Consider the following 21,793-nt stretch of genomic DNA (forward strand, 5'->3'; position numbering starts at 1 on the left):
TTTAGCAATTTTTATTTCTTTTACAAACGGATATTTCTATATTTACATTTCAAATGTTATTTCCTTTCCCAGTTTTCTGTCCATAAGAGGCCTAACTGATACCCTTACCCTTCTTCTATATCCCCTCTTACTGCACATTCATACTCCCTTCAACTGGGAGTCAAACCTACTTTGGACCCGGAACTTCTCCTTCCATTAATGCCCATCGAGGCCATCCTCTGCTACATATGCAGTTGGAGCCATAGGTCTATCCATGTACCGTCCTTGAATACTGCCTTAGTAACAGAAAGCTCTGGTTCATTCCCATTGCTATTCTTATGGGGATTAAAGCCCCTTCAGATCTTGCAATCTTTTCTCAAAATCTAACAACAAGAGATGCATTTTCAGTTCAGATTGCCACTAGCAGTCACTTCTGTATTTGACATGCTCTAGCTGTGTGTCTCAGGATGTATTTGTATCCGGATATTGGCAGCCTGCCCTTCTTAGCTTCAGCAATCTTATCTAGTATTGCTGACTGATTATATATATATGGAATGCTCTTAATGGGATTCCTTCAGTTTCTACTCTAAATTCATAGATATTTTTGTTCCCCCTTTTAAAAAGTAGCAAAGCATGAACATCTTGGGTGTCCTTCTTAGCCTTCCAGTTGTCTGTGGTCTGCATCTTGGGTAATTTGATCTTTTGTGCCAATATCCACTTTTGGTGATTTCATACCATGTATGTTTTTCTGTAACTGGGTTACCTCAGTCAGTATTATATTTTCTAGTTCAATCCATTTGTCTATGAATTTCTTGAAATCATTGGTTTTGGTAACTGAATAGTACAAAATTGGGCAGATGTACCACATTCTCTGTATCAATTCCACCGATGAATGCCATTAGGTTTCCTACAAGCTCCTGCTATCATTAATAAGTCTGCTATTGAAGGAGTTAAAATAAAAACCTCATAAAAACTACAGAAGAACAGCACATAAGGGGAAAAGACAGAACGGGCCTGAGAAATGCCCGGCCAAGCCTAAAAACAAGGTCAAGAGATTGTTCCAGGCACTAGCAGCCACCATCTCCGCTGAGTCATGGGTCATCCGAATGGGCAAACTGGCTGTTCCTCTATAGTTAATAGTTACCAAACTCCCTGTTCTTCAAATAAAGATAAGACGCTCTCCTACATCGTGAACACTCCAGCCCACACGTACTGCATGCTGATGAGACATTGTACCCATTTCCCTTGCTGATATATAAATCAACCAATCAAGTATAACCACGCTGAATCCCATTGCCTTCCCCTATAAAAAGCCTTAAATTGGGGCTGGGGATTTAGCTCAGTGGTAGAGCGCTTACCTAGGAAGCGCAAGGCCCTGGGTTCAGTCCCCAGCTCCGAAAAAAAAGAACCAAAAAAAAAAAGCCTTAAATTTTGAGTCTTGGGGTCGACTCCCATGTCTCCTGTGTGAGATACGAGCTATCCCAGAGCTCTGATAATAAATGGACTCATGTGCTTTATATCAAGAGCCGATCTCGATCTCTCACGTTTCTTGGGGAGTACGATCTTGCAATTGGAGTGGGGTCTCCCATAAGGGTGTCCTACACTATGAACATAGTTGACCATGTGTCTTTTTTTTAAAGATTTATTAATTTATTATGTATAAGTACACTGTAGCTATGTTCAGAAGAGGGCATCGGGTCTCTTTACAGATGGTTGTGAGCCACCATATGGTTGCTGGGAATTGAACTCAGGACCTCTGGAAGAGTAGTCGGGTGCTCTTAACCACTGAGCCATCTCTCCAGCCCGACCATGTGTCTTTATTGCATGTTGGAGCATGTTTTGGGTATATACCCTGGCTAGGTAAATCTTGGTCCTCAGGTAGTGCAATTTACAACTTTCTGAGGAATCTCCAGAATGATTTTCAGAGTGGATTGTACAAGTTTGTAATTCCACCAAGAAAGAAGAAGCTTTCCTCTTTCTTGACATCTTAATCAACATCTGCTGTCTCCTGAGTTTTTTATTCCAGCTATTCTTACATGTGTGAGGTGGAATCTTAGGGTTGTTTTCATTTACATTTCCTTGATGACATACTTAGTCACCATACTTAGATGAACATTTCTTTAAAAGCTTCTCAGATATTTGATTTTCCTCAATTGAGAATTCTTTCATCATTTCTGGAACCCAATTGGAATAGGGTTATTTGTCTCTCTGAAGTTTAATTTCTTTAGTACTTTGTATCTATTGGATTATAGCCCTCTATCAGGTGGAGTATTGGTATAGATCTTTTTTTCTAATCTGTTGGTTGCTGTTTTGTCCTAATGACAGTGTCCTTTGGCAGGCAGATTTCTATGACATTGAAGAAATGTCAGTTAGTGAAATAGAACAGGGACTGGCTCCTTCCTGACTTCCCTACATGTCCTATACAGTAATCGGGGGAACTAAACAACCATGTACTATCCCTGCAAGGCATGTCTATCTACAGTCATGGTTCTATAGAGACCTATCAGTGATTCTGGTGATCTTCCCAGCAACTGTATGCTGATGGAATTTGCAGTTTTCATCCTGGTTTCTGTAACTACAGCCTAAGGTGTTTTGAAGCCAAAATACACCATGTGCAGCTGTGAATAGGCCTTAGGAGATTGCCTCCTTGGATTTCTGAGGCATTGCTAAGTTAATGAGAGGAAAACAACACCCTCTGCTCATCAGAGCTCTGGGAATTCTGACACTGTTGCTTTATCTCTATATGAAGCTAGGTCAAAAGGTCACCTTTCAGATATGTTCTTGAATATCCTTCAGTGTGCTAGCATTGGACTGCAATGAAATATTATGCAGGAGAGGTGTGGAAACATCTTAACTCTTCCATTAGAGATCAGAGAGATGAGCTATTCACAATCAATTGACTGTGTATGTTTCTGTACTTTGGCTTTGACCATGCAGATCTACTGTCTCATACTTCATGGTTCATATGTCCAAATGGGGGGAAAGCACCACTCACAATTGTTCCCCATCCTTCATCCTATGGGCTTAGATTTTAGTGCAACCCTCCATATCTTATATGCTAAATCGACTGTCCTAAATTTCTTCAACATGCACATCACTATTATCCCTACACTCCTTGTGTTTGTGTGTATGTGTGTGTGTGTATGTGTGTATGTGTGTGTGTGTGTGTGTGTGTGTGTGTGTGTGTGTTTCTGTGCTTAAATGGTTAATTTGATACAAGTTTACAGAAACCTTGTCACTGAAAAAAGTCTATGTAAGAAAACTATAATCTGTGGATGGGGCAGAAACCAAATGCTCTCCCACAACATGACCTTCTTTAAAGAGTAGTATAATCAGAAATAAGAGATTAAATTTGAAAGTAAATTTTGGAGGTAATACCGTGGCATGTCTGCATTATCATTGTGAACTGTGAGATTATTCTCTTTGTTCTGTGGGCAGACATGAGGGCTCTGAGGCCAAGTTGCATCCTGTGGATCTGAGAATAAACTGAAGGTGACTGTCAACTTGGTCACATGAAGAAAGTGATAGGAGTTAGAAGACAGTATCAGGCCATTGTGACACTGCCGTCCCAATGGAAACATGGAAATGTTGACAATCACAGAGTGGGAGTCTCATGTCTGAACTTTGACACACAGCTAGGCAAAGTGTAACCTGTCAGTTAGCTTCCTGAGTACCATCTACAATGAAGGGTAGGCTCAGATGAAGTACTGTTTAAGGTAGGTGCTGTTCCTTGTGAGCTGCATCTCAGGGTAAGTGGATGACCATTCAGCCTCTTGTGACATGGCAGATCAGAGTACTGAGAGACAGAGGGGCCAAATCAGTGTTTGTTTTTCTAGACCAACATAACTGCATTATCCAGGCTAAGGATTTGCTCATGGAAGTCTAGTGTTTCACATTGGTATAGGCCAATCTGTGTGAAGTCTCAATAGCACAACTGGCTCCAGGCTTCTTTCTTAGTCAATGGGATTTACAGGCAGTCATTTATACCTTTCTTCTAGATTCACAAATTATTTTCTGGCTTCATATACACAAGGCATAGTATTCTTTCACTCTCTCTCTCTCTGTGTATGTGTCTTTCTCCGTCTCCCTGTCTCATCTCTCTTTGTCTTTCTGCCTCTCTGTCCTATTTTTCAGCTTTCCTACAAAGGTCTTTACTAATGATAACATATTTCATGGCAGTTTATGCACTCGATTATCTCATAAAAACCAGTGTGATCTGAACTTGCTGTCTACTGGAGAACAACAATTAAAAATAGAATTGATGTCCAAATCTACTAGATAAGAATTTAACAACTGAGAAGATGTAGAATATTCAACAACTCCCAACAAGCCTAGGGGCCAAGGATCATGTATGGAAGGAAAATTTTCAGAAATCCAAGAAATGCATGCCAGGCTGACCATAGACTGTCTTCTCTTTACAGGGACTTACAGCCTCAGGAGAAAGATAACATGGGACTTTAATAAACATGCATCGTGTAGTAATACCTAGTCTCTTCCCTTACTTTACCTTCCCTGTCTGTATTTTCCTAATGGATGTTGTACATAAATGTAGTAGTGACTGCCTTTCAGGAGTATAGAAGTTGTCATATGTGGCACCCAAATGAAGAATTTGACTTTTCCTCCCTGGCTGGCGCTCCTTACCAATGATCTACTACATCGTTTTCCTATGACTGCTCCTTTGATTTCTGTGTGTGTGAGTGAGTTGTGTTTGTGTGTGTGTGTATCTGTCTCTCTGTCTGTCTGTCTTTCTGTCTTTGTCTCTGTCCATCTGTTTCTTCCACATGATACCTATATATACTTCAGTTTGACTTCTCATTGCTCATTCCAAGATTGACCCATCATGCTTTCCCTGAGTGTTTGCTATTGATGACTCAAATTACACCTGCGTTAATCAATGCACCTGTATCCAGAACTGTGTGCCACTGATCACATCACAATCAGTCTCATGGCTAAAATAAATAATTTTTGAGGCTCTGAGGGAATTTTTTATCAGAATTTAAATGTTTTCTGTATTTTTTACTCCCCTATCCATACTGTTGTAGTCTGTGGATATTCCCCAAGTCTTTGCTCACTAGTACTTATCTATGTACCTGGCCTACTGGGAAGACATCATCCCAACCCTCCAATATTACTTAGCAGGGGGAATAGATGAAGAATTTGGAAAAATTGGTCATTTAGCTACAGAAGATGTCCCCAGAGATGGATTAACTGTGTCAAATCAACACATCACTGACAAGAATTCTGAACTATGTTCTCAGTTTATTTTCTTCTTTGTCATTTTGAGTGTGCTACCAAAGGAGTGGGGGACCATTTGTGGGCTGTGGTTGAGAACTGAGTCTTCACTATTCATGCATGAAGGTGGTAAAAAATTCAATAGATCAGTGATATATCTGGGTTAGAAGGGATATTGATAGAAAGTCTTCCTTTGTGTCTCAGGCAAAGATCCTTGAAAGGGCAACTTGGTTTGTTTATTTGGAGAAGATCTTGTTAAAGGGAAGTTATGTGCTGTTGAACTGGACTATCTTCCAGATACTCTAATGTATGCTGGAATTTCCATTGTATTCTCTGTGATGTCACTAGTGTTATGGAAACAGAAACTGCCCTCGTGGCAATTAGTTAATACATATTTGTTTACCTACTCAAATGTTTTTCAGGATGATCAAGCTATTTACAGAGAAAACAGAGAGCATGGAGAGACAAAAGAGAGAGGAGGAAGAAATTAAGATACTTTCTTGTTAAAGAAGTGAAAACATAAATTATCTTGTGCAAAAAGGCGAGTGAGAGCAGTGGGCTGGTTCTGAGGAACTTCCTAGAGGAGGTAGTCTTGGCTCAGGCCTTCTAGGAGTAGGACTTATGACCTGAAGGCTCTGGATCCCTAAAGAAGAGACCCAGTTTCAGGAATATCTGATAAATTTATTGGCAGAGAGTCAGGAATTGTCAAGCATGCATCTTGTCTACTATGCATTCCTTAGTTTCATTCTGAATGAGGAAGAATGCCAAGAAGAGGCACAGCGATAAAAGCTTTGACTCTCAGGGTAGAGTATTGAATTTTATCTTCACAGGATTCCTGGACATGCCATAGGAATTTATGACAAGGGCTACTCCGCTCACATGCATCAAGGTCTCTTACTCTTTGTCTTGAACATACATGATTAAGGCTTGGTGGTCCTTAACACTATGGACTCCAGGACTTACATGCATCCCATCAGATACGAACTGAAAATATCTTCCATTTATTCATGTCTTGACCAGATTTTGTTGTTAAGGGCCAGGGCGACTGCAGAAGGCAGTGAGACACATGTTTAGGGATCACGGTTGCGAGAAAGAAAATAGCTAATAAGTCCAGCTTGAAGAGAGCTTTCCTCATCTTTCAGTGCTTCCAAGTATCTGTAGATTTCCCATTTCATCATGGTTCATTAGGGACTCAGCATTTTCTCTCCTGTGACTGGGCCATTACTATGCATGTTCCCTTGTGTTTCTCTTCAGGGTCTGCTGGGAAGTCGTCATCCCAACCTTCCACCATCAGTGAGCTAGTAAATCAGATTAAGAATTTGGAGAAATTGATTAATTAGCTCCAGAAGATGACCTGTGAGTTTGGTAAACTCCCAGGAAAGCTGACCCATTGAACCAACAGCATTTGGACAAAAGATAGCCATTATGCCCACTTCTTTGTTGACAGTCCTGACCCCTCTGTGTTAACCTCAGTTTTCTCACACCACAGGAAAATGCAACTGTAATGTCCTCATGTATGAACTAATTTTCTTGTGTGCCATGCAGAGGCAGGACATGAAGAAAGGATAGGAGTTTAATAAGAAACTACATAATTCTCAGAAAAGCAGAAGCTTTGTTTTGAATAAAAGCCTTGGGATTGGGCAGGTAATGTGTGAGCTCTCATCATGGATTTTAATAGACAGAGATTGCATTTGCTGTCCTCAGAGGAATACAAAAAGCTGATCAGCTACAGAAGCACAGTAACTTAAACTTTGATAAATAAACATTTATTTATTTATTTTAAAGATTTATTTCATTTGATTTGTATGAGTATTCTGTAACTGTCAGACACGACAGAAATGGGAGTCAAATGCCATTATGCATGTTTGTATTCCACGATGTTTTTGCTGGGAACTAAACTCATGACCTATGGAATAGCAGTCAGTTCTCTTAAATGCTGAATCATCTTACCAGCCTAAAATACTTTTGATGGTGATGTTGATTGTATTGATGATGATGATGATGGTGATGATGATGATTGTTGTTATTATTATTATTATTATTATTATTATTATTATTATTATACTGAAACTCTAAATGGATCAAGATTTACCCTCCTCCCATGCTCTTCCCCCTCTCCTGTCTCAGGAAGAACCTACAATAAGAAAGACACCATCAGAGCTGCCCATCCTCCCCAGCACTAAATAAAGACAAGATTTACTTTGTCTGGGTTATGGAGATTTTCTTGTAGACTGGGCTCATAGCTTCAGACCTGAAGAGAGGTAGACTATGGAAATGGGAGCTCCTTTTGGAGGATTCTGCTTATCTTGGAGTAATTGGGAAATACTGAGGAAGCCTAAAATGTTGGTCCACCACCTTATCCCTTGCTGAGAATATAGTCTCCTGGGAACTGGGTAAGCAGGGTAAGCAGGCATGGCTAACAAGACAATCCAGGTGGGTAAACATTTGTCCATTAGGTATACAGGGGGAGCATTTCATTGACTAAGCTGAATGTATCTGCTCTCCACTATGTTCTAATTCCATGTAAGGAAAGTTTTGTTGATTTTGTCTATCCTGTGACCCAGCAAGTGTTTTTCACATTCTTTATGTTGTTTCTTCACTGATATGAACCATGTGAGAATGGAGGGAGCAAAGGAAAGCCACAGACAACAATATTCTACATTCTAGAAGATCAAGGCCTTCTCATAAAAAGAAAACATCTTTGTATCTATGAATTGAGCAATGAGTTAAATTGCTACCAACCTCTGGTCATGCAGCTGATATCTGGTACACTGGTCTATTGACTAAGTATTCCATGAGGGAAAGAAAGCATCAAAAATTAGCATGAGATAAAAAAAGAACTTAAAATGAGTCAGAACTCTGATACCTAGCAGTAATTGGTCCCGATGAGGATCAAAAATTATATGAAGGTTATTATCTTGAGCAAGATTTACTCTGCTGGAATTCTCAGATGTTCATATGTGCTTGAAAATCTGTCACATAAGACTGTATTGACATCATACTCTAGTCCAGAAAGACCATACACCAAAGTATACTATTCTTTCTGCAGTACAGTGTTGCAACTACTTCACATTACACATTTGTATGTGAGGCTGAAATTAATGTTCTACATAGATGAAAGCATTCCCTCAATCCTTGTCTTAGTAATTTTTTTAATATAGAAAATGTCTGATAATTCATCAGTTCCACACCTGAACTGAAGTAACTGTTCTTCTGACTGTATTCATAGAGGACATCTGAGTAGTAGTAGACATTTCTAGTCAATGGCGTCTCCCCATGAATCTGTTTGAGCCTGAATAAGAATGCATAGTCATATTTTAGCTAAGGGAATCATGTAGTATCCAAAACATTACAGGATCAGTCTGCTGTAAATATTTTTCTTTCACACAGGTGAAGGAAGGTGCATAAAAGTCCGTATGTCAAAGTTTGTAGATATTACACCATCCAGAGATGAAAATATTTTCATTTACACAGGTGAAGGAAGGTGTATCAAAGGCAGTATATCAAAGGTTGTAGATATTACACCATCCATAGATGAAAGTATATCAAGAAGAATTGCGTAGGGCTACACAGATTGATCTAAGTATCCCCACACAATTCTAAGCCAGGAGGGACAAGAAATCACTTTACATAGAAATTTAAAATAATCTGATACTATGGTATGTAGACTGTTAATAGATAATGATAAACCACCTAAAAAGCACATGCATTTATACAATATGCTATCCAAAATATATCCAGAGGCAGTTTGCAACCTATGTTTAGCACAAAGAGATTGATTCCCCACTTTGCAGATTCTGATCAGAACCACTAAGTATTAAGAATACTATATTAGAACTCACTTGCATATCATAAGACTGTATAACTAGGTAGTCACAGCAAACATGACATTCGGGAAGCATAGCATGAACTTGCCAAGAATGGAGGGAATGCGTTTAGCTGATGATTTCTGGCCATGAAACTCAAATGTCCAAAATACCAGCTGGATTTTCATTTACAGAACAATAAATACTTAATGAGTTTTAGGACAAATTTTGAATCTAAAGTCTCGAAAAATTATTTATTATTGAGCTCTGATTCCCTGTGGAGATTGGAGGATATTATGAGTTTAATCTGTGACCGAGAGGTATAAGTAAATGGTGCATTTTGAAGTGATTAGATATGTTAAAGAGGCATGGAAAACAAAGGAGGCCATGGTATCTTTGAAAAAGTGTGTTTCTCCAACATGTAGAAGGAGTTCTCGTGGACTGACCTAGACACACACACACACACACACACACACACACACACACACACACACCCTACAAATAAGTGACTTGCTCTGTGCTGTTGGGGCATGCTGGATTGATCCAAGGAATGAGGTGTACATCCACAAGTAAGTCAACCCAATGTCAATGAAAGAATTCAGAAATCCTCCTCCTTTCTTGAGAAAGAATTCTGTACATGAGCAATGCTTACATTTTAAAGTTTAAGAGGAATGATTTGAAAACAGTAACAACTGAATCCCACTATGAAAACAACATTTCAGAGATATCTAGAGACACCATTTGGATTTTATGGAACTTGAGATGCTCAGTTCTCAGGATTGTAGGATTGAACCAGGTCATTACTAGTCATAACTCTGTAGGGACAGTAAGAATTTTGACAATTCTTCAATTTGAAAAACCTAAGGAACAGTACTGGCAACAGCTGAATTCAAAAGGGAGAAACTTGTGCTTAGGTAAATCCAGTACCTAAGACTGAGCAGCTGGTTAAAAGCCAAGGAGAAACATTGTATCTAAATAAGGACTTCCTGATGCAGAACTGGTTACTAAAATACATAAAGCTAAGGGTTCAGGAAATATGCATTAGGAAGACTTTGAATGGTAGAAAATTCATGCTATTAATTTAGTGGTACACTTTGAGAGGATGAATTTTTAAAATCTTGATCTCCTTGGGAGTGAAAATATTTGAGCTGAATAAATGTTGTAACCCAGGTAGGAAGGGGAAGTGAGTTTCCATTCAGACATTGGAATTCCCTTCACACTGAACATGAACATGAGAGGGTTTCAAAGAAGTGTTGAAGCACATCAAAAATGGCTGGGCATTCAGGAGTTGTCTCAGAGGGTTAGTTCATTCTTGTTCTGAGGGATTTTCAAGTTTATTATTGGAAATCAGTCAAGAGAAATTCAAAACCTAGAAACCAAATTCTGTACATGTCTCATATTAGCCTTGGAAGTCCTTGACCTGTAAAGGCCCCAAAGAGGCATAGCTAGATTCATCTTTAAAACTCTATTACAATTGGTGACTGACTGCCTTCCCACTATGTTCCAAGGGCAGCCACAGGGAACGCCTGTGGTGATAAACCTTGAACAAGAGAATGCTGATTATCTTAATTACTCTGTTTTTTTTTTTTTTTTTTTGGTTTGAGTTTTGTTTTCATCAGGTATTAGCATTGTTTGGTTTGGTTGGAAGTTTTGTCACTCATTCTTTTTTTTTTTTTTTAATTTTTGTTCTTGTGAATTTTCAGTTCGGTTAAGATCATGCAATTTATATTATGATTGTATCATTTTAGCACTTTTTGAAAAAAGCTAATATATATTTTTCAGAATAAATTGTGTTTTTCAACTCTTAAGAAAGAGCACCAGTGGAAGGGGAAGCCCTGGGTCCTGCTAAGACTGAACCCCCAGTGAACTAGTCTATGGGGGGAGGGCGGCAATGGGGGGAGGGTTACGAGGGGAACACCCATAAGGAAGGGGAGGGGGGAGGGGGATATTTGCCCGGAAACCGGGAAAGGGAATAACCCTCGAAATGTATGTAAGAAATACTCAAGTTAATAAAAAAAAAAGAAATTTAGAAACTTGTTTTTTTATTTGTGGTGTAGCCATCTTGTAACCTGATAAACCATATGTGGAGATAGGTCACTGAAACATTCAGGGTCCTTGGGATTGATAATTTGTTCACAACAAGCCAGAGGTAAACATGTTGATTGGACTTTCGATGTAGCTACTATGACCCACAGTGGATACCAATTTCATGATGGAAAAGATATCCATGATGCATTCTTGCAGTCAAATATTTAGGTTCTCCAAAAATATCATACTCTAGGGGTGATCGTATAGAAAAAACTAGTGAGAAACTCAATAGTTTTTCTCTAATGATTCTCAGGAAATGAAAACCTTCACCAATGGAGTAATAATAGAAATCAGGAAAAACAGAACTGTCTGTCTCTGGTTTCATGAAATATAGTCACAGTGGGAACCACTTGGGAGAGATAATGAATTCCTTGTTTCTAAAAACATTTTTTTATACTTAGTTTTTATGTTTTTCCTTGAAAATATATTTGGTGCCTATTTTGAATAGTTGTTTGGGTCACTTTATTATCACTAACATTATTATTGCTATTATTTCTTTTGTTTTTTATTTTATTTTATTTTTTTTTTATCTTTACTAACGAATATTTCTTATTTACCTTCCCGATTGTTATTCCCCTTCCAGTTTTCTGGGCCAACATCACCCTAACACCTTCACCTCCCCCTCAATATGGGCTTTCCCTCCCCATCACCCCCCCATTAAAACCCTCACTCCAACAAACATGTTCACTGGGGGTTCAGTCTTGGCAGGACCAAGGGCTTCCCCTTCCACTGGTGCTTTTACTACCTATTCATTTCTACCTATGAGGATGGAGCCCAGGGTCAGTCAATGTATCGTCTTTGGGTAGTGGTTTCGTCCCTAGAAGCTCTGGCTGCTTGGCATTGTTGTTCATATGGGATCTCGAGCCCCTTCAAGCTCTTCCAGTTCTTTCTCTGATTCCTTCAATGGGGGTCCCATTCTCAGTTCAGTGGTTTGCTGCTGGCATTCGCCTCTGTATTTGTTGTATTCTGGCTGTGTCTCTCAGGAGAGATCTACTTCCAGTTCCTGTTGGCCTGCACTTCTTTGCTTCATCTATCTTGTCTAATTGGGTGTCTGTATATGTATGGGCGACATGTGGGGCAGGCTCTGAATGAGTGATATTTCTGCCTCTGTTCTAAATTATGCCTCCCTATTCCTTGCCAAGGGTATTCTTGTTCCCCTATTAAAGAAGGAGAGAAAAATTTGCGTTTAAGATCTGTAAGAACTTCAAGCCTCTGAACAAAGAAATTTAAGAAGACCTCAGAAGGTCGAAAGATCTCCCATGCTCATGGATTGGCAAGATAAATATGGTAAAAATGGCCATTTTACCAAAAGCGTTCTGCAGATTCAATGCAATCCCCATCAAAACACGAATCCAATTCTTCAGAGAGTTTAACAGGACAATTTCCAAATTCATCTGGAATAACGAAAAACCCAAGATAACAAAAACCTCAACAATATAATGACTTCTTGGGGAATCACTATCCCTGAACTCAAGTAGTATTAGAGAACAATAGTGATAAAACTGCATGGTATTGTTACAGAGACAGAGAGACAGACCAGTTGAATAGAATTGAAGACCCAGATATGAAACCACAAACCTATGGTCACGTGATTTTTGACAAAGTAGCCAAAACCATCTAATGGAAGATAGCATTTTCATCAAATGGTGCTGGTTCAATGTGAGGTCTGCATGTAGAAGAGTGCAGATCAATCCATGCTTATCACCCTATACAAAGCTTAAGTCCAAGGGGATTAAGGACCTCCACATCAAACCAAATGCACTCAAACTAATAGAAAAGAAAGTGGGAAGAATGTCAAACACATGGGCACTGGAGAAAATTTCCTGAAAAAAAACAACAATGTCTTATGCTCTAAGATAAAGAATTGGCAAAGGGTATCTCATAAAACTGCAAAGCTTATGTAAGGCAAAGGATACTGTTATTGTTTCTTTTTTACACAAGTGTTTTGCCTGCTTTATGTGCTATGCACCATATACATGCAATTCCCACTGAAGCCAGTTGGGTGAGAGATTTTCACATAGAATTGGGTTACCCTTTTGGTTCTTTGCTTAGCAAATTCTCAAAACGCATGAGCTATGTTTCCAGGACATGTGCATGACTTTTATCCTTTCTTTTGTACTGTATTAGTTGAACTGGATCAAATTCAACCAAAGAGAGAAGTTTTGTGAAACCTACAGGAATACATATATGGTATAGACATGGTCATTCTCTAATCTGCCAGTAATCCATGTAGGTTATTCGTGGATACAACATTATACCTAAGGATCCCTAAACTCTCAAGTGTCATCCTTGGTGACAATGTAGATTAGACCCATCAGATGAATTGAAGATTTGAAAAATTCTACTAGTGGTGAATGTGGAAAGGAAATCACATTGATGTATCATAAATGCAGTGCTAAAAGCAAGATTCAGACTAGTCTGTGGGAATAAAGACTGCAGCTGAGACAACAGACATTTTGTGGAAAATAATTCAGTTCAAAAATGGGAAGGGAGAAAGGTAGTTGATAATGTTGTAATAGATTTCACAACATTTAAAATGTGTTTCTTCCAGATCAGAGAATGACTGTTGTAAAGCAACTCCTGCAATGAACTTTTGAGACCAAACATCAACCTGAGAATTAATGTGTAAAAGAATTAATTCTGTGTCTCCCCAGACTTTTGCTTTGAAACTAAGAGTCAAAAGTATCCATTCTATGAACGATATATAGATATATACACATTATTGCAGGATGGATACAGAGTTTCTTCATTTCTGAGAATGAGTTATTCAGCAGGTGAGTTGGGTCAGAAATAAAGGTAATTATTTCTGACTCTTGATACCTGAAATCCTTCCCTAGGAGCCCATGATTGAAAGAAAGAACAAACTTCAGACAACTTGTCTCAGATTTTTATATTGTCCAGTTTATCAATCTTGGTCCACAAAAGGAAAGACATCTGGTTTTCCAATTCTTTATCCTGTAATTCTTCTACATGATGGATTCATGCAAATATATTACTGTACATTGACAGATTACTGTTTCTATTTTTATTCTTTTGCCAAGAACTATAGAAAATAATAAGCACTGTATCAAAGCATCATATGAAAATCATGCTAAGGGAATGTGGCCGTTGGAAATTTGTAATTGAGATGAACCTCTTACAACACACAAACTGCACTAAAAGGTCTTCTCTAGATTCCTGGTGCAGATATCTATATCAGCCAACAAAACTAGATAAGATTGATGAAGCTAAGAAGTCCCTGATTCCACGAACTGGATATAGTTCTTTCCTGAGAGACACAGCTAGAGCATATCAAATACAGAAATGAAAGCTATTGGCAAACCAGTAAACTTGGAAAGGGTCTCTTGTTGGTAGATTTTGAGATAGGATTACAAGTACTGGAGGGACATTCAATCCCATAAAACAAAACAAAAAAAAAAACAAAAACAAAAAAAAAAAACAAATCCAATGAACCAGAGCTTTCTGGTACTAAAATCATATTCAAAGAATGTACGAGGAGAGAACTATGGTTCAAACTGGATATGTAGCAGAGGATGGCTTTGATGGGCACGAATGGAAAAAGAATTCCTTGGGTTTCCCTTGGTTTGGCACCCTGTTCAAGGGAATGTCAAAGGGATGCAAGGGGGTTTATAGAAGAAGAGGAGGTGGACCGGTTAGGGAACTTTTGTACAGGATATTGAGAAAGGAAAAATATTCGAAATGTTATTATAGAAATAACAATCACAAAAAATATATTTGGTAAAAAGTAAACAAAAAATGAAAAAAAGAAACTGTCAGCTAATCACTCCTATTGACTCTGAAATCTAGAGAGTCACTGTCAGGGAATGGTAGTCAGAGTAATACTAGTTAAAGACTGAGATGATGAAGACTCAACTAGAAGCACTTCTCTCTCCCAGATATCAGTGTCAGACACAAACTGCGCTACAGGGATAATAATCCTGGAGAAGTTTACTCTGAGCTAAGGACAAAATACTTGTCCATCCCTTCTTCCTTAGGATGTTTTTCATCTTGGCAAAAAGAATAAAGGCCATGGGCTCTCAGGAAACAACTGTGCCCTTCCCAACACATGGGTTTTGGAATAAAGAATGAATGATATATAACTCTGTGACTTTCAGGAACCATAAGATCAGGGAAGTCCAGATGCTTCTAAGATGCTTCCATCTCCGGATTCCCATATGTGGAAGGCTCAGATCAAGGCTGTCTCTTCAGGGAACCCACTAAACCCCTACCCATGACTAACTGAGCTCTGCAATGGACCACATATTTCTTCCTTTTTTATACCAATACAGAGGGGCAGCTTCTTTCTCCCCATCTCTGATCTCCTCATCCTCTTTGTTCTCCCTCCCAAATGGCTGTTTACTCTGAATTAAAGGCCAATTAGCAAGCCCTAGAGGTACTGAAGGAATATCTGAGAGGCAGTTGCTGTCACAGCAACACTTGTGACATTACAGAAGGATCTAGTGCTCTCCAGGATACAAGAGATTTTTCAGGGAGGGCCTAATGATGATGTCACTGAGAACTGCCAAGGCCTACCTGCTGAACAGCTTTCCTTACATTACCAGTTTTGAGAGTGCCTTTTCCAGGAGACTCTCTTGTGACACAGGGTAAACCTTTATGTACTCCATCTCTCTAAGCCTTGAGACTTCTCTTGTCCTCATTAGTGGTAACATGCTCTGAATGGAGAATGTTAGTCTGGGGCTTGGCATGGGTAGAAATGATTTAGGAAAATAAAGTATAGGATATTCTTCTAGATAATATTTTTAGTCCCAGGTTCATTCGTGTGACTTACACTTCAATATTCTATGATTTCTCTTTTTCCCAACTGGCAGTATTTTCCCTATAGACGACTAATTTATTGAATATTGTATTACACAATTGTGATCATGTTCTAGTGTGCTTCTCTTGCTTAGTGCTGAAAAAAGTGATACCCAATACTGTATTAGAAGAAATATTACATAGTACACCTAAAGAAAACAAATTACTCCCAAGGCCAACATAACTTCATAAGTGAGCAATTTGAATTTACAGAGAAATGTATTATTGTAAATTGTATTATTTATCTTTAAAAGTACCCTTATAAGAATCTTTAAAACAACAGAAATCTAGACATCTGTATAAAAATTTCATACCTGCTTTAAAAAAATCAGAATGCACATCTGTGATATTGGGTTGTAAAGTGCATAATTAAATAAATGAATTTTAAAGACACAGATGTCCCATCTATGGTCAACATGTTTTGGGAAAGCCCAATTCTAGTTGTTCGGTACCCACATGAAGACTCTGGAGTGCCTATGTCCTTAGATGCCGTAATCCTTTTCATTCTATTCTTCCATCAGAGTCCCAAGCTCTACCCATTGTTTGGCTAGTTGATGTCTGTTTCTGTCTGAGTCAGCAGCTTAGTGGAGTCTCTCAGAGGGAAGACATCTAAGATTCCTTTCTCCAAGCATATCAGAGTTTCATTAATAATGTCAGGGATCAGTGCTCATCAATGGGGTGGGTCTTAATCTGCACTAACCATTGGTCAATCATTCCACACTCACTGCTCTATGCACGGACCTTTCATTTCTTGTGGTCAGAATAAATTTTGGGTCAAAAGTTGGTGTCTCTCTCACTCCATTTGGTTTGCTCTCTGGCTACAGGAGATGGCTTCTTCAGGTCCATATCAGTGAGGCTGTGAGTCTCAGCTAAGGAAACACTCATTGATTCATGGGCATCTCTTACCCCAGGTCTCTGCCACTTTCTGGATATGACTTCTACCTCCACACCCCTATCCATCTAGGCTGCTGTATCTGGCCTATGTAGCAGAGGATGTGATAACAGAGACTAGATATCCAAGGTGAGGAGATACTCATGGGGTCCACTCCTGATCAGAGGAGAAAGGGCTAGGAGAAAGATTGTGAGAAGGTGAACCTGAGGGGGGCAGTGTGCAGTAGGTACAGTGAATATATAAACAAATAACTATGAAAATAACTAAGTCTAGTTGAAGGTAAGAAGCAGATATATGTGTGTGTGTGTGTGTGTGTGTGTGTGTGTGTGTAACTAAGTAAACTTGAATGTAAGAAGCAGGTGTTTGTGTGTTTGTGTGTGTGTGTAAGTAATTAAGTAAACTTGAAGTAAGGAGCAATTTTGCATGTTTCTGTGTGTGTTAGTGTGTGTGTATCTGTGTGTTTATGTGTGTGTGTATCTGTGTGTTTGTACGTGTGTGTTTGTTCATCTGTGTGTGTGTGTGTGTGTTTGTGTGTGTTTATCTGAAACTATGATATTGATGTTGAGAATCACCTGGTTGAAATTCTTTTACACCGCCCTATTAGAAATCAAAAAGGGGAGGAAAGACTACTCATGTTCCAAAATCATAGGCCCTGGGTGCCCAGAACTGAAGTATGGACTGACCAAATGGTACACAAAGCAGAGGCTATCAATTCACTCTCCTGAGAACTACTTAGCAGTTCCAGTCCAATGCAATGAATTTACATGTACTGAGGAATATGGAATTGTAGCATAATGAGCTGAGATCATTTACAAACAATTTCTGGAAGATTTCCAAAGAGCTAAGAATGGATATAGGGAATTTTCAAGGCCCATGAGATATTAGTTTGTGGTTTAAACTCTGCCCAGATGATAATGTTTAAATACTGGACTAATCTACTAAAGTAATTTAGTAGCAAGCATGCTTTACAATTGTTTGCAATTAAGCATGGTGGTGAATAAAGAGAACACTGTAAAACAAAGTTACGTTTCTTAAACTTTGTTTGAAGACAGCAAGAAAGAGCATAGTGGTTTTGTTTTCTTTCTTTCACAGACTTTTCACCTTTTTGAAAGAGCACTTTGGGATCCTTAATTACCTATTTATTATCAGATCTTCCTTCCAACCCAGAGTTCTTCTCAGTTCTGCCTTGACTTCTTGGTTCATTACCTATAGACAATGGGGTTCAGCATGGATATCACTGTGGTATGGAAGATGACCAAGAATTTATCACCTACTTGTAGGTGGTTACATGTGGGTCTCAAGTAGTTTTGTCCCAACCCTACAAGGCAACCTATTCCCGATGAAAAAATGCCAAATGGGCATATACCTCTCGACTCATTTGTGTTGAATAGTTAATTAGGGCCATACAGTGGTCAAAGGCCATGGCTGCCAAGGCAGCACTCAGTTATACCTGAAAGTGTGAAGAAAAAGTGTGGCACATCCCTCCTGAGTGACTCCTCAGATCTCACTTACAAGGCTCTCCATATTTTCGGTATGACAGAACCAGTGTAACCAACTTCCAGGATACATAAGTTCGCCAGAAAGAAGTGGATGGGGGTGTGTACAGATGGATTTGTGTAGATAGCAAATGCTATGAGAGCAGAATGAAGGTTAACAGGAGGAAGCATTCTCCAGAAACCTCAAAGTTCTTGGTAATTGCAAAGCATTTTTAAAACAAGCCCTTTTCCTGCCACAAGGAGCAACTGACACAATTGACACTCATCTCCTGGAAGACAGAGCAGTAAGCCATTAGAAGGATTCTTGCAGATGAGAGATAATGGTTTTTTTTAACAGTTTTAGACACTCACTTACATCGGAGTAAAAGTCTTTCTCTGTAGCCACAAAAATCAAACTTAGAAATGATTTATTCTCACAGATTTTCATATCTAATACTTTCTTTCTTAACACCAGGGGATTTTCCAAAATGTGCTAAGCATTGAGCAAAGTGTCCAAATATTTACAAAGATGGTGCAAACTTGTATTCTTGGCACTAATGAAGCTCAGTCAGAAGGTTTACCATGGGTCTGAGTTCAGATTCACATGCTGTATAAGCAATCATTCAAATTAAGGAAAGAAAACCTTGACTGTATCTCAAGTTTTGAATGTATATTTTATTTCACTTTCGTATTGTACATTCCTCGATATGGGACTTTATAAATATTGCTGACTGTGTACTCAAAACTTTTTTTTTCCAATTCCATTTTCTGGAATGATTTTGGCAACAAATGTGGCCTAGCTATTGAATGAGTATAAGAGTGTAAATATTGTGTACCTACTTGAAATGATAAACTCCCAAATCCTTAATTTATCCCAAAATTATCAGGGATCAGTCAAGCAAAGGACAACACGGACTATAGAATTCGATTCTCTAGTCCAATTTGATATCAGTTCTGCATTATCTACCTTACTGTGTTCCCGTGGCCAGACTTGAGGTTTGCGGTTGTTCTACAATTATTCATTCTTCTGGAATAATAAGATACAAGAAGAAGGACAGGGAGAGGAATGGCTTGAGGTCCAGGGAAACCTCAACTTCAATATGTTAATAAGAAAAGGAGGGAGTCTATTTGACATTGTCCTTTGTGGATTCTACATTCTTGACTTAGTTAAGCAGAATCCATGTGAAAATTCTACTTATCCACGTAGCGGCAGGAGCCACGCAAAGGATATATATATATATATATATATATATATATATATATATATATATATATATATATATGATAAGATTAGATAAGATTGATGAGGCTAAGAAGTGCATTCTGCCAGGCAACAGATATAGATATTTCTTGAGAGACACAGCTAGAGCATATTATATACAGAAAAGAATGTGTTTTGTAAAAATATGAAAATAAAAAAGTAAAATTTCCTGTTACCCTGCTAACTCTGGCACCAATATGTCTGAAATTCTCTGCTAGATATCTTGGAGGAAACACATTCCCACTCCTCGGCTGCACAGTGTTTTTTGCCACCACACACTTTCCCATACTCAAACCCTCACATAAAAAACACACAACACAATAATCTTTGATCTAGTAGAATAGATATAATTGCCCACTTAAACATACAAATCTGGGTACCATCCATCCCTTAGGAACATTAATAATAACATGTAAATACACAGAGCAAAATCTCAAATTCACTTACCATGGCTTCTCACTCTGTCATCTTCCTTTCTCTCTTTTTTCCTCTAGTCTTCTCCTCTTCTTTCAAACTTCTCTCCCGCCCATTCTTCCTTCTCCTCCCATGACAACCCTCCTTCTATCCTGTTCCTGCCACTCACATATACTTCACAAATTCAATAGGCAGGTGGTTCTGGTGAAGTAACCTGAGTCCTGAGTACAGGACTATGCAGCTGACCTTGGGGCATTGGAATTAGTACCAAACACAGATAACTACAGGGCAAACCCCAACATGAACCCTAGTGGACAATGAGTGAACTGAAAATGGACTTCTTGTTGGTAGATTTTGAGAAAGGTTAGAAGAGGTGAAGGTGCTTTCAAACCCATAAGAACAACCATGCCAATGAAGCAGAGCTTTCTGGTAGTAGACCAATGTTCAAAAAATGTACATGAACATACCTATGTCTCCAACTGCATATGTTGTAGAGGATGGCCTTGTTGGACAACAATGGAAGGAGAACCCTTGGTCCTGCCTAGGTTTGGCTCCCAATTAAAGTGAATGTCCAGGGGCAGTAAGGGTGGTTGTAGGAGAAGGGTAAGGGGACCGGTAAGGAATCATATAGTCTGAAAACTGGGAAAAGAAATAATATTTTAAATGTAAATTTAGAAATATCCAATTAAAAAAGCAATAAAATTTGTTTAAAAACTAAAAAAAAAATGATAGAAATAAAAGAAAATAAATCTGCCAGCTAATCTCACCAATTGACTCAGTATTTTAAGGGGTCACTGTCAGGGAATGGTATTCAGAGTAATACAAGTGGAAAGACTGATATGATGAAGTTTCATCTAAAAGCACTTCTCCTTCCCACATCTCCGTGTCAGACACGAACTGCATTATTAGAATCCAATGCATGCAGGAGTTTACTCTGTGCTGAGGACACAATACTTGCCTTACCTTTCTTCTTTAGGACCTTTTCCTTCTTAGCAAAAGGATAAAAGCTATGAGCTCCTTGGAAAAACTAGAGTGCCCTACCAAAACCTGACATTTGGTATAAAGAAATGAAATACATAAACTGTCTGACTCCCAAGAAAAATAAGAAGCAGGAAAGTCCAGATGCTTCTGAGAGGCTCCCAGCTCCTGATTCCCATAAGTGGAAAGCTCAGATAAAGGTGATCTCTTCAGTGAACCTAGTCAAGCCCTACACAATATTTAAAGAGCTTACCCATTGACCATGTATTCCTTCCTTTTTTTATACCAAGACAGAAGGCCAGCTTCCTACTCCCCATGTCTGGTCACTTCATCCTTTGTGTTCTCCCTCCCAAATGGCTGTTTACCCCGCATTAGTCGCCAATTTCTAAACCCTAGAGGTACTGAAGGAATATCTGAGAGGCAGTTGCAGTCATGACAACACTTGTGACATCACAGAAGAAGCTTGGGCTCTCCAGGATACAAGAGATTTTTCAGGGAGGACTAATGATGATGTCACTGAGAATTGCCATAGCCTACCTGCTAAACAGCTTCCCTTGCATTGACCATATTTGAGGGTGCCATTTCCAGAAGTATCTCCTGTGACACAGTGGAAACATTTACATACTAATTCTCTCTAAAGGTAGAGACTTCCCTTTGCTTCATTAGTGGGTACATGCTCTGAACAAAGTTAGTCAGGTGCTTCGCATGGCAAGAAAAGATTTAGGAACATAGAGTGGAGGAGACTCTTCCAGATAATATTTTATTCCCAGGTACATTCCTGCGACTTACAGTTCAGTATCCCAGGTTTTCTATATTTCCCAAAGTCCAGTATTTTGCCTACAGACCTTAATTG

General features: G+C 38.8%; 2 long non-coding RNA genes across 3 annotated transcripts in view; both read right to left on the reverse strand.

The window, feature by feature from the left end:
* Positions 1–21,447, reverse strand: part of LOC134484697 (uncharacterized) — a 36,637-nt gene extending 15,190 nt beyond the window's left edge. Inside the window, exons 1-2 of one of the 2 annotated variants that reach the window (XR_010062367.1) lie at positions 21,194–21,428; positions 19,996–20,601 (exon numbers count right to left, since the gene is read on the reverse strand). This is a non-coding gene — a long non-coding RNA (uncharacterized LOC134484697). Of the gene's footprint in view, positions 1–19,995 lie in introns of both variants that reach the window. The other variant, XR_010062368.1, reaches the window with a different exon arrangement.
* Positions 1,608–19,497, reverse strand: LOC134484699 (uncharacterized). The gene is made up of 2 exons (XR_010062369.1): positions 8,403–19,497; positions 1,608–6,509 (listed from the first exon to the last, which is right to left on the reverse strand). It is a non-coding gene; the product is annotated as an uncharacterized LOC134484699 (long non-coding RNA).
* Positions 21,448–21,793: the final 346 nt, after the last annotated feature.

Source organism: Rattus norvegicus, assembly GCF_036323735.1.
Source record: "Rattus norvegicus strain BN/NHsdMcwi chromosome Y unlocalized genomic scaffold, GRCr8 chrY_unlocalized_30, whole genome shotgun sequence".
In the NCBI taxonomy this organism is placed as follows: Eukaryota; Metazoa; Chordata; class Mammalia; order Rodentia; family Muridae; genus Rattus; species Rattus norvegicus.